This window comes from Eschrichtius robustus, chromosome 8 (genome assembly GCF_028021215.1).
Source record: "Eschrichtius robustus isolate mEscRob2 chromosome 8, mEscRob2.pri, whole genome shotgun sequence".
Lineage (NCBI taxonomy): Eukaryota > Metazoa > Chordata > Mammalia > Artiodactyla > Eschrichtiidae > Eschrichtius > Eschrichtius robustus.
In genome coordinates this window covers 72,092,791-72,106,308 of record NC_090831.1, presented here as the reverse complement: position 1 = coordinate 72,106,308, position 13,518 = coordinate 72,092,791, and positions in this window count along the sequence as shown.

Genomic DNA, 13,518 nt, shown 5'->3' with positions numbered 1-13,518 from the left:
GTTATTAAAGTTGGTTGCGTTTCAGTTTTCTCCTCTGTGAGACTAGGACTGGGTGTGAGAAGTTTTGAATGCAGGGCATGGAAAAAGTACTCCAGTGATGGCTGTCAACCTCCTCATTATTGTTATATGTTAGTGAGAGAGACTTTTTAGCATCCCATGAACCTATAAAATAAGCCATCGTGGGCCAGCAGTGGGGTACATGGAGTCACTGAATTTGTTCTGGCCCCTGAAGCTACCCCAAGAGTCAGAGTTGGGCTGGAAGAGATACTGGCCAGTTAGCAAATAATCTTCCTCTATCTTGAAATTTGACTGCCTGTGTCCTGCCAGGTTAGAACCCAGATGGAAACTGAAATACCTCTTAGCATGAGGGATATATTCTGCTTCTCCCTCTAATGACATCAATATGTGTCATGCATGCACCTTCAGTGGTACTAATATTCTGAGTTTTAGTCATTCCTCTCTCAAAACATCTGCTTTGAAGTACCTTAGAGGCTGAAAACATCAGTGAAACGTGGGGTTGGGTTCTAACAGTGGTGTGCTGGTAAACCTTTTCTCTGGAGAAAAAAAAAACAATTTGTGGTGTTCGACAATTTCTGTGGTGTAGATATTCCCACCGAGGTGGATTTCAAGCTTTCAACCTTGAAACCATGCCCCATAGAGTTATCAGGAGCTGATAACTAATAGAAATTCTTGAACCTGTCTTACAGAATAACAGATAAGAGAACCTCTGTGCTTGTAAACCCTTTGATTGTAAACTGCCTTCATTGATTGTTTCAGGTTTTTTTTTCATTCTTTCATTCTTTTCTTCTCTTTAATTGCATACCTTCCCAGCTTCACGCAGCCCAGATTTTTTATAGGAAACTGGAGTCCACCTCTGCCCAGTGCAGGCTGGCTGGGGGTTGGTTGGGACCACTGACCCTAAAACTGGGCCTGTGCAGCTGTCCGATGAAGGGCCTTTAGACGTCAGAGGGCTGGAAACCCGACCCTCAGGTCACGCTAAGCGCCTCCACATTGAATACGCAGAAGCATGTGACCCAGATGCACCTGCGCAGAACACGGATTTCCTCACCTTTTCCCCTGCTTCCAATCACTTTTCCCCAGCCTAAGACCACCTGCTTATCCCATAAATACCTCAACACCCTGGCCTTTGGGGAGGCAGATCTAAGACTTGTTTTTCCATCTCCTCGCTTGGCTGCCTTGTGAATAAACTCTTCCTCGGCTGTAAAGTTCTGCATCTCAGCCTTTGGCTTGCTGCACGTCAGGCAAACAAAGCTGGTTATCACTAAACACAGGACTGGAAAGAGATGAGCACAACTGCTTCTTGTGAGCTGGTACAAACCAACTCTAACACCGCGGTGGTTCCAGACCAACTCTGCCACTTCCAAGACATGTGTTTTATGAACCAAACGTTACTCTCTGGGTTTCTGTTTTCTCATCTACACGACAAAGAAGTTAAACCAGACTAAAGTTTCCCAATCTGGATGATAATAAACTAACAAAAAAAAATATGTCTTGGCTCAAAGAAACTTGGGGAACTTTGGATTCAACAAAATAATCTGATTACATAGGTTTCTTTATAACAGGACTCCTTAGACACTTTAGTAGGACTTTAATACTTTGACTCTGTCGAAGGAAGCTATAGTATTTAGCTTTTCCCAAACATTTTTTTTTAATGGCACAGCTATTAACAATAGCCAGAACTCTGTACTAGATGATATTTTTTTGCAGCTGTAAAATCAAGCGAGAGGAAGGAGGGAAGGAAGGAAGGCAGGCAGGCTCAAAAATTTACCACTCTCTCACCCACTCCTACCTCCCAACCCCAGTCCTCACTTTCTGAGTTAAGGGAGCTAACCTGTGTTGAGAGCTTACTCGGTGCTGCCTGCGAAACTCAGCTACACCAAGGTTTTTTAATTTAAAACTGATAACTATCCTGAAAAACAGGAATTGTTTTCTTCTATCCAATTTCCAGATTAGGAATCCAAGCCTCACGCAGGGTCACAGTGTGTTTGAAGTGAAGGAGGCAACTGATACTGCCAATCCGAAAGTGCCTCTCCCAAAGACCCTGCTGAAAAACAAAATGAAAGCTAAGTTATATATGTATAATCACATCGGAATCTGTAGGTGGAGAGCTATTTTAGCAATAGTGACACCTTGTGGCTATGTCTGCCTCAGCTTAGTAGCCAGAGAGGCTGAAAGGGACCCTGTCCTGGGCAAGTCACCCCTGAGAGCAGTGGAACGGTGGCAACACGAACACAGCTCGGAGAATTGTGAAAGATCATCATTTTGTCATTTCAGAAATAACCTGAGATGAAAAGAGTCCGTTCTGTCTTTTCTCTTCTTCCCTTTTCTCTTTTTCCTCTTCTTTTCTTTGATTCCTATGATTATAAACTAAGAAGCAAATATGTTTGCTTTTACATCCTATCCTACCCATATCCAAAACAAAATAGTACATTTTTTAAATGCATGGGTAACTCTTTGATGTCATAAAAAACACTAATGGGCTTTAATTTCAACGGGACTTTCAGATTCTGGCATGCCCTCAGTATATCCCTTTCATGTGTTTTCAGAGAGATTGCAGATGCTTCTTAATGAGATGGAAAAACAGACACATTTTTCTAAAGCAGCCAAAGTGATGTTAGGTTCTTAGAAGACAGCAGGGCTGTTGTCAAGTCATTTGAAGAAATGTCTGGAAGGAAACCTTACTAAGATACAAGGGAAGATAGGAAAGCCAAAACTGAACAATCCAGTAGAGAAGGTGGAAGTAAAAAAAAAAAAAAAGACATTTTACCAGCCTTTTATTATAAAACCAAGGCCATACACTAGATCCTTAGACCTCCTGGGGAGCCAAAACATTGTGAAAAGTTCCATTCAGGGGAGTTGAAGAGGAGAGAGCTGAAGATGCACATGAACTTGATGCAGATTTTTAGGGGGTGAGGTGGTGAGGAGAGGAGAGGTTTAAATCTTGCAGAGGCAAAATACAATGTGGAAAATGGACTTTTTTTATGTCATGCTGCAGCCACACCAACTCTCAGAGCTTCTGTTATTGCCAGGCACAGAAAAGAGATGAATACTAGAGGACGTCAGGAGAGCCAAGCCATACAAAAGACCAACTCCAGAGCACTTAGCTGTGTGGGAAAGCTCTGATGAGCTTGGTGACCTAGTAATGCACCTGTGCCCTCTCCCGTTCCTCTGCAGGGATGAGGATGGCGTGGGGAGCACAGGGCAAGGGAAAAGGGAAATAGGGCACCAAAGAGCTGTGGAGAGGTTAGGAATGAAAGAACGGGAGGAAGGGAAGGAAGCAAGCAGATGAGGATTCCTAAGTGATGTCAGAGTTGGGAGACCAACTAAGCTATTTTTACCAGGTAAGTCTTATTTCCAAATACCTGTGTGGAAATCCCTCCTCAAAATTCCTGGCTGAAGTGGGAGTCAGTGAGCACCGGAAGTTGGGCAGGGATTATATGTCTCTGGACTGTTGCACCTGTTTGTTTGGTTTTTTTTCAACCAGAATGCTCTTCCAACCTTCATCCCTAACTCTCCAGCAGCACTTCTCCTGCCTAGTAAGCCCTTACAGATTTACACCACTGCATATCTCTTCTCCAAAATAATGGCTTACAAACACTGTGCCAGACTTGCATGAGGCAGTCACTGGGGTACAGAGGGCATGAAGTCCTAACACCTCGTGTTGTTAGGAGCTCACTGCGTGCGGGGGGAGGGAGAGCAGCGAGGAAATTCTCTGAATAGCCCCCTTTCATAACACAGTGCCACATCTCTCTTGATGTGTTTACTATTGTTCTTGAACACAATTGCTTTATCCCCAAAGCAGGTCCCAAACTACCCAAGGACAGAGACTATATTTTAATCTTTGCATCTCTTTCTGTACTATCCCAGGGCCACTGAACACAGTAGCTGCCTACTAAGTGGTCATTTGTTTGAATTGAATACCCGACTGACTCAGTGCAGGAGACATAGCTGTTGCTTCCGTTCCTAGAGTGCCACACTCCGGCCTATTGAGATAGAGGTAGTATTTTTCTGGCTGGCTCTTAGCTGGGGAAGGCCGATGTTCAGCCAGCGAAGAGATTTAGTAGGAAGGCCAGCTGGGAGAGTGTCATGGAGAAACAGAGGTCAGTGGGTAAATAACAACAAGTCCGATTAGGAGGCAAAACAGAAAGAGAAATGGACCCAACCAAGGGCTACCACAGGAATCCTGCCTACCTTTGAGCCTGATCTGATCATTTCTTTATTCTTTCTTTCACCAAGTCCACCTCTCATGCCCGACCCTTCAGGACTGCTCTCTTGGTTGTATTACTCCAGGTGCTATTCCAACTATGGGAAGCTGTCTTCTAAGGAGTAATTTGCCTGTATTAAATGTGTAGGGCTAGAAACAAGGCAATGCGTGATAACTTAATGAACACATTTTCAGATAAGACAGCCCTAAAACAACAAAAAGAGAGAGAGAAAAAAAAAAAAGTCTTCATAATTCATCCTTGGAAAATGAAACTCCTTATAACAAAACAACCAAGCTATCTGTCAGAAGCTGCCATTGCACTGCTCCCCAGTCAGCACAACTGGGTGCAAATGCCCTGTGGCGCTGCAGAGCACAGCCAGACCAGCTTGTCAATAGATCCCTGATGAAGACGCAGAGAGCAGTGTTTACCCAGCAATGCTTCTCTGACCCGGCTTCCAAATCTGGCCTCCAAGATTCTCTTTTCTCTAATCAGGGAAAACACAAACTGATAAAGATATTTCATTATTATTTTTTTAAAAAATTTCTGGGGTTGGGAGTGGAAAGATGGGGAAGAAGCAGAATCCCTAACCTCCCTCCACACTTTCTTTTGTGCCTGGCAGAGCTGCAAGGCCAGCCTCATTTAATCCCTTCAGGGTATGTCATTCCCCTGAGAAGGAAGATCCTAGATTAAAGGGGTCCAGAGCTGTGTGTTCAGTTTCCTTGCTTCTTGAAGAACTCAGTGTCGGCTCTGCCCAGGCACTGACTTGTCCAGCAGTTTCTTCCATGGCAGACCGAGTACCCACCTAGTTGTCCCCCTCCCCATGCCAAGACTCCCAGAGGCATTGCCTATAGTTGACAAAATGTTTTGTGCCATTTTAATTTGTCTTTAACGATATTTCATGATACTGTTCTCTAGTTTTTTGTTTCTTTTCAGATGTCCTCTAAAGCTATTTCCATGCCTCTTATTTATTATTTTTTTTATAAATTACTATAAATTATAAATGTGCTCTTTAGAAAATGTAACTCTTAGAGAATAATGATACATAGTGGGAAAAAAAAAACTGGCCCCAAATCTCACCACCTCAAATGGACAGTTGAAGCTACTAATGTTTCTATAAAGAATGTGTCAGAATGAATATACCTATCCAGTCTCTGTCTCTTACAAGAATTTTCTAAAATGCACCTTATCAAGATAGAGGAACACAGTATTGGACACCAGGAAAGGTCTAGGACCTCTTTACTCCCAAGGTCTCCACTGTGAAGTGGGTTTATAAAAAGCCGCTCCTCAATGCAAGTACCATTTAGGAATCTCTTACCTAATTTAGCTCAACTTCTCGCTGGCCTCTTGATACTACTGAACAAGTTGTCAAGAAACAAAACTACTTTGACTGAACAAAGTGACAGGTGCATAAAATACCAGAATATCTCAAAGTTCATCAAAAATCCTGCCTCACATATGGAAAAAGCAATCCATTTTCCTTCCCAACGAATATGTGGTGAAAGGATTTCCTTCTCAGATATTCATTCCAAGATAAGGAGTAGGGAGACAGAGATCTATAAGTGTTTGATTTTGGATGGTTTCTTTGAAGGTTACTTTAAAGCTATGACAGCCCTTTATCAGAACACAATGAATGTAAATGACAAGTAGTCATCTACAGAGAAAAATGTGCAGTCTTACGAAAAGGAATAAATGTGCAGAAATACCCTGGGAGAGCAGACTGGGTCATGGTGGAGCTTCTTGCAGTTACCTCTGGGCGTGAGTGCGGTACACTTGGTAACTGAATTTGTTCAGCCCTTTTTATCAGAGTTTTTTCATATTGTCACAGAAGGAAAGTAATAGAATAAGCCCTTTGCTGACAGCATTCCTATCATTTGGCTTATTAGCATATATTTTTTTACTACTAGCAGCATAGAAGAAGATTCTAGGGTGGGGATACAGGAATTAAGTTAAGGAAGTAGGTTTTTGTGATGTCAGTCTAAGGTTGAATCCACGTTCCCTGTATCCTTGTTGAGTGACCTTACCAAGCTGACTGGTCTGATCTCATCTGTAAAAAGGACATAAAACTAGATCTTATTTTATAGGATTACTATGAAGATAAAATGAGATGATGAAATGATGTAAGAGACAGAATGGGTTGCTGTGAAAGTCTCATAATTTTCTTTACATTTAAAAGGAGAGAACACGTTGTGGGGTGTTATTTGTTTGTTTTTTTTTTTTTTTTTTTTGGCAGAGGGCAATGATTCTTAATTTTGGTTGTGTATTAGAATAACCTACATAATTTTCTGAAAGTAGCAGTGCCCAGACCCCACCCTCAAAATTCTTACATAACTGATCTGAGGTGGGGTGCAGACATTTGTGTTTTTCAAAAGCTTCCCTAATACTCTGGTTTCTCTTAAGATAGTATAAATCTTTCACCTTCTTTTAAAAGCTTCCCAGTTGATCTGAACACACAGACAAGGTTGAGATGCACTGATCTAAGGATGAAAGAGCTAATGGTGGAATCCCTGAGTTCCATTTTCCTGCCAAGTATTTAGGTTTTTTAAATTAATATTTCTCATTTTCCTATCTTCTCAGTTTCCTAATTTATTTATCATCCTTTTGTATTGTGTGTATTTTTGTGGGCCAACTCAAATTCTTTTGGGAATAGACAGAGTTTAAATAATCAACTTAAGTTGAAGGATGAACCAATCCAGGCTTCTCTATATATTAAGATGTTTCTATGGAAGGAAAATATTATAAAAGTCTCAAAATAAAACTTCTTTTGCTATAAAACTTATTTTTAAGGAATATTCATTGCACATGAATATTCATTTGCCAGTACTTTGAATGCTTCTTTTAGCAAAAGGAAACAGCAAAAGAAATAAAGAAATAATAGGCATATATCAAAACTTCAAAAAGTTTGGATCTCTTTAAAACTTGCTTAGTTTTCCCAACTCTCTATTAGCCTAAAATTCTGAGTGCAAAGCTTATTAATTTGTTGACTGAGCTCTTTATGAAGAGAGGAAAACCTACATCAGACTTGGATTATTAAAATAGCATAGCCACAATTATTTCAGGATCTGAAATTGTGAGACTGAACTGAATGAAACTGAATCATATGGTTCAACCTATGTATTTTGTCAGAACTCCCTGTAACAAAGCCAAGTCTCTTGTTCATAATTAAATATTACAATAATCTACTATAATTTTATCTAAATGAAATTCTGAGCAGTCGTATTAAGCAATTAGGGCACTATTAAATCTTTCTAATATAAGCAGAAAAATTACATAAAATCTTCCATAATTGATCAGATTTAATTCCATAGCACCAAAACTTGCTACTACAATTGAAACAGGACAGAGATGGGGTGACTGCCTTTCAGGCACTTCAAAACAATAGTAGATATAAAAGGTCACAATCTCAACATAGCTGAGGGGAACACTGCTATAACTGAAACTTTGAAATGTGAAAATACTCCACTTATTCCAGTTTATGTATTTAAATTCAATCTCTTCCCTATTTAGGTTGCACAGAACTTCTAATACCTGATGTTTTGATTTCCTTCCTGGCTGTGCTTAAGCATTATCATAAAAAACTATCAGAAAATCAATCTTTTGAAAACTTAATGAACTATGTTTATTGGAACAAGACAAAGTAAAGAGAAAAAGTGGGTCCACTTTCCTGCCAGAAAGCTCACAGGGATGTAAGAGCCCTGACTTGATCATATTTCAGGCATGCTGGCAAATTATGAGGTTGCTGGGGATTTCACAGTGTCTTTGTGCGATGGTCTCTCCATTTGTAAAATAGAGATGAGGGCGTCTTCTACTTTCCTCCAGCTGATATGGAAGTTATGCGATACTGACCTCTGTTCTTTCTGGCAAAGAAAGAAGAGAAGAAAGAGTTGTCTGTTGTCATTAATCTATACAGTAGGAACTTCAAAAATATATGAATTATATACATTAGGAATTAACAGAAAATTGTAAAACTCATTAAAAACTTCCTGCAATATGTGCCAATTTTTATATATATATATATATATATATATATATATATATATATATATATATATATATATATATATATGAGACATTATTTTTAAATTATAGTAGCAAATTCAAAGATGAATTCATCTTCCCTCATGTGCTCCATCTCGTAACCTCTGGGATACAGCATATTTCTATTTCCCTGAATTGCTTTTTTTCCCCCCCTTAATTGGCCTCTCTCGATAATTCCACAGGATAAAGAGGAAGATAGTCTCTGGGATTAGTAACACTGCACAGGTGCAAAATGTCCCATTGAAAAGCTAGTTAAACCTCAAAGGTGGAAGCTCCAACTATAAATTAAATGAGAGACACATAGCCTTATCAGAGCCCATATGTTGGTCAACTGGGGATGCTCTTATCAGAACAATCTTTGTAAATGTAACAAGGCTGTTTCAATGCTACCCACAGCGTGAAGCTGATTTCTATTTTGCATGGTAATAGATTATACAGCTTCAATTTTCAATGGGCATGCCCTAACATATTGGGTCTCTCAGGAGACACAGCAGTGGCATTGACAAGGAGGGGCAGAGGGCTAAGCAGTATCATGCAATATTTAAAATGTTTTTTTCATGACAACCAGCAAACTGTGATTACCAAATAGAATGATTCACCACTTTCAGCTGTCAAAAATAATAGCTTCTCCTATTAGAGGCCTGTTACCGAATGACTGCCTCAGTGTCCAGTTTCTAAAAGATATGTATTCACATACTGATTATAAGATAAAATGTTTAACTTGTTATATATGGAAAAGTAATATTGCTGCATAGCTTTGCTTTTTACGGTGAGAAATAGAGTAAGGAAGAATGTAGCATCCAGAAAACAAACAGCACTGCACCACAGGAAATCGTGATAATACCTGCCAATGTTAAGTCACCTTTGCTAGAATGGTCTCTAAATAGTCACCTAAAAGGTGGAAACTAGTTTGCCCAAGACTGAGTGGTTTCCTGGGACCCAGGACTTTCAGTGCTAAGATCAAGTCCCAGACAAACAGGGATAAGTTGGTAACCTGCTGGAAACTTTTCACTTATCATCGGTATACACTTCAATCTGAAATAGAGTAAAACCATATATCAACTACCCAACAACTGACACCTCAGTTGGGTCACTCTTGTGGTGGAATTTAAAGGAAGACAAAGTGATAATGGATTTTTCAAGAGTAACTAACTATTATACTTTGGCAAAATAGTTGAAGAATTTCTTCACCTTTTTCTAATTATTTGTGCTGGAATTTGAGCACAATGATCTCAGAGATGACTGGGAAGACTTGGCAATATGATCTCTTTTCAGACAAAAGGGAAATTGAAAGTGTATTAGGTTGGGTTTGACTAATCTCAAACTAGATTAAATTGCTGATGTTATAATTTTAGAGTAATTTAAGACCAGATATCACAGACTTGAAAACTGTACTGTATCAGACTAGGATATTCCAACAAGATTTTCCTTCTGGAGGCCATGAGGCAAGGTGACCCGTTATGAGTAATGAGTACTCTGGAGGGAGTGGAAATTTCCACGGTGGGCCACCCTGGAAACCGGCAGCTCCAGGACAGAGAATGAAACTGGGAGGGGAAATGTAAAATGTAAATCACAGACACGTCCAGAACTCTCCTGGAGAGAGGGTAGTAACACCGATGAGAAAAAAAGTCGACCAGGACCTAGGTGGAGAGGTGCATTGTGAGGTGCCCTAAGGGAGGATGTGTTCTGAGTGGGACTAGATCTAGCACTTTCCCAGGATGTTCATCTGATGTCACTCCCAAAATCTTTAGTTAAGTAAATCTTGTAAACACCTGCAGGTTGGTCTCAGCTGGGCTATGAAAAGTCAAGCAATTCCCCCCCCCCCCACCTTTTTTTCCCCCTAACTGCTTCCCTCCTCATGAAAGTTTCATGCCACAGATAGACTGTATATGTACTATATGCATTTCTGTGCTTTCTACATTTAAAGAGTAAGATAAGTAAGATGTTTTCACCCCTCAAGAACCAATTTTCACCCCTGTGGATGCAATAGCATCCCCACTGAGGATGCACGGAGAAGGGGTGATAGCTTGAGAGACACTGCACTCTCAGCCTATCAAGAGGTGACCTGCAGTGGAGCAAGTAGCAACTCATGGGGCAGAGTAGAGACCAGAGAAGGCTGAGACCCCAGAAGACAGCCTGGATTGGCAGAGTACGTAAATCTCCCCAGGTGAGACACTGGATTCCTTGCAGTTGAATAGAATGCTCATTCTAAGTCATCATAATATGGTTATTAAAGGAAATGTAATTTTATTTTGTAGGTGTAGGCCAGTAAGGCCAGGGAACGTTTGGTTTACAAATATAAGTAAAACCTATTTTGATAAAAATTGATGAAGAAGATGAGGCTTAAAGCTCTCAGTGATGACGGAACATCATGTACACGCAACAGTACCAAAAAAGAGGCATATGTGATAAAACACAGACAGAACATAATAATCAGGATGATTAGTGCCTCTGAAAACAAAGGTCAATGTTGAAATTACTAACCAATAGCAATGCTGTAGAGTGTCTCAATGGCTAAGGCGGGGCTGGAGTTCTGGTAAAATATAACCAGAGACAATAATGTAAGAATCAAAAGGCACAGCCTAAGAGTCATATGTTATAAACTCTATCTATCTTCAGTCTTTTGCACTGGGGACTATGTCTCCTGCTTTGCAGAAAATAGCATGTTGCATAGTGGGAGAATTTTGGTCAGGGGATCAGAGCTCTGTTTCCAGCTGTGCTACCCCAGGCTCCTGGTTCTTCACTTGCTGGCCATTAGTCCTGTAATCTGTAAAGTGCAGAAGCTAAAGTAGGTGTCTCTTCCACCTCTAACATTATTTGAAGATATAAAGTTACATGCTTTGCTTTCCTATGACCCAAAGCAGCTAATATCTGATGAGTAATCCAACAATCAGCCATTAGGTATTTACTAAGTATGTCCTTATGTCAACTGGATCTCCTTTTCCTACTCACAAATATCTAAAATGTATTGTATACATAATTAAAGATAAGATTCAGAAGCAAGTAACAAAGGGAGAGATAATACAATGACTTAAATTTATACCAAGATATAAATATCAGATCCTTTTCTGAGAGTACAGTTTGGCAAAGAGAAAGGGGAGAAAGACCAGGAGATTCAGAACACCTTGACCTAGAGGCAGGACGTGTGAGTGAAGGAACAAGGAGCTGGGAAGCCAGGGCTATTTCTGCTGCTGATGCCCTTGACTTAACGCACTTGGATATATCCTGAGTACCCCAATAGGCTAGTGTGACAATGCTTTTGGCTTGAGTTGTATTATATTAAATACTCTTATCTAAAGGTAGATTCAAACCCTTAGCCACCCTTCTATTATGAGGGGGAAAATGACAGGGTTGGCTTCGATTGGTTAAAACATAGAGCATCAAGTCTATAATTGACATGACCTTCAATAAAATGGAATATATCCAAATCAATGAAGTTAATGATACACATGTTTTATCACTTCAAGCTTTCTTTGTTCTTTAAAACACAAGTGAAAGTTATGTAGTTAGACTAGGAGAAAGAAGTTAACATTTGAAACCAAAAGTACCAAATAAATAAAGGATTTTTGACTTGGAGTATCTTTATTGCTTAATACACCACTGGCCAGACTCGAGTTAAAAAAAAAAAAAAAAAACTGATTTATTTTGTTATATGAAAGAGCAGCAAAAAATGCACCTACCCAGCTTTTGTGTAACTCCAGAAGGTAACTGTGAGGAAGATACTTTTTCTTCATTTTTTTTCCTGTGGAATCTGCAGACCGCCATTGCAGCCCATCTTCGATAACATCCTCCCACTGCACTGTGACCTCCGGCCACACTCCAGAGCTGCATACAGACCCCTCAGTCCATGGCCTGTGTCCACACGGCAAGCATGTATCTGTTAACCACTTCTTACTACCATTAGTCACAATCTCTTTCCCCCACGGACTACGGGCTCCCCAAGGACAGCGACCATGATTATTCATCTTAGTCTTCCCTGGCACCTGGCACAACATCTGCATAATAGATACGCTCAATTAGTGTTAATTGAATGAAAGTAAACTACTTTTTATTTTCAGTGGCCTTCTAATTATGTAAAGCAGTCTAGCTATAATGAATACCAGAGTCCTAAATGTAACATTAACAGTGTTTCTCTGTTCAAAATCTTTTAGAAATTAAAAAAGAAATGAATTTTAGTAAAATACATATTTCCTAATTTACATAAGCACAAGATATCCTTAAATTACTCTGTTTCTCATGCCTTCTTTTATATGAATGTATAGGAAAGTGGAGCCTCCTGTTACTTTTTATTTGCTCTGTTTGATTTTAATTAGCATCATTAACATAGAACAAAACATGCAAACTTAGGAAACGGCTAGATAATGATATTTTTCATTTTTTATCCCCAACTGTGAAGTCCTGTAGATGCAGCCACTTGGTGTCTAAATATTTTTTTACAAAATGTCAACAGATAGGAAAAAGTGTAAATAGAAATGCTAGTGATTTTAATGAGAACTAGCTCTGAAATCTAAGATTAGCTGGGTCTCAAATATTACAAATAAATACTTATTCTTCTGGACCAATACTTATCTGGATCCAACATCAAACACTGAGCTATGACAAACTTTCTTATGACATTTTCCTGAACAATGGATAAAAAGACAAACATGACGAAGGACAAATATTAACTAATGGTTCCATTCATCTCCCCTTCACTTGCCCAGGTCTATATAATTTGTTATCTGCTGTAGTGTCCATGGATAGATTTCACATGCTGTCGTATCCTAGAGAACTAGGACATATTTTTGGAGAATTGCTGATAATGCTAGCTAAATTGTTAGACAAGAGAACAAGCTCAGGATGGCAGGTCATTTCACAAGTCTCCAAAATGTCATATTGAAGTGAAGTATCTGTTAAATTATTTTGGAATCTGTTAATAATTATATAAAGACTCAATCAGTTTCTGAATATTAATCTATGAATGGATTTTTAATAAAGTTGTAATATTCGTTGTTTCAAATGTGTTTATAATTCACAACTCCCACAATTACTTGAGGTGGCTCATAATTCAAATACTCATGTAGGAGTCTTAACTATAAAGTCAGTGAGAAGAGATAAGCAATCCAGTGGGCAATTTGGGGAGTGATTTTGCCCTCCAGGGGACATTTAGCAATGTCTGAAGACATTTTCAGTTATCAGTTGGGGCAGGGGGGAGCTGTGTAGGCGGATTGCTACTGCTGTGTAGTGGGAAGAGGCCAGGGAATCTGCTAAATGTCTT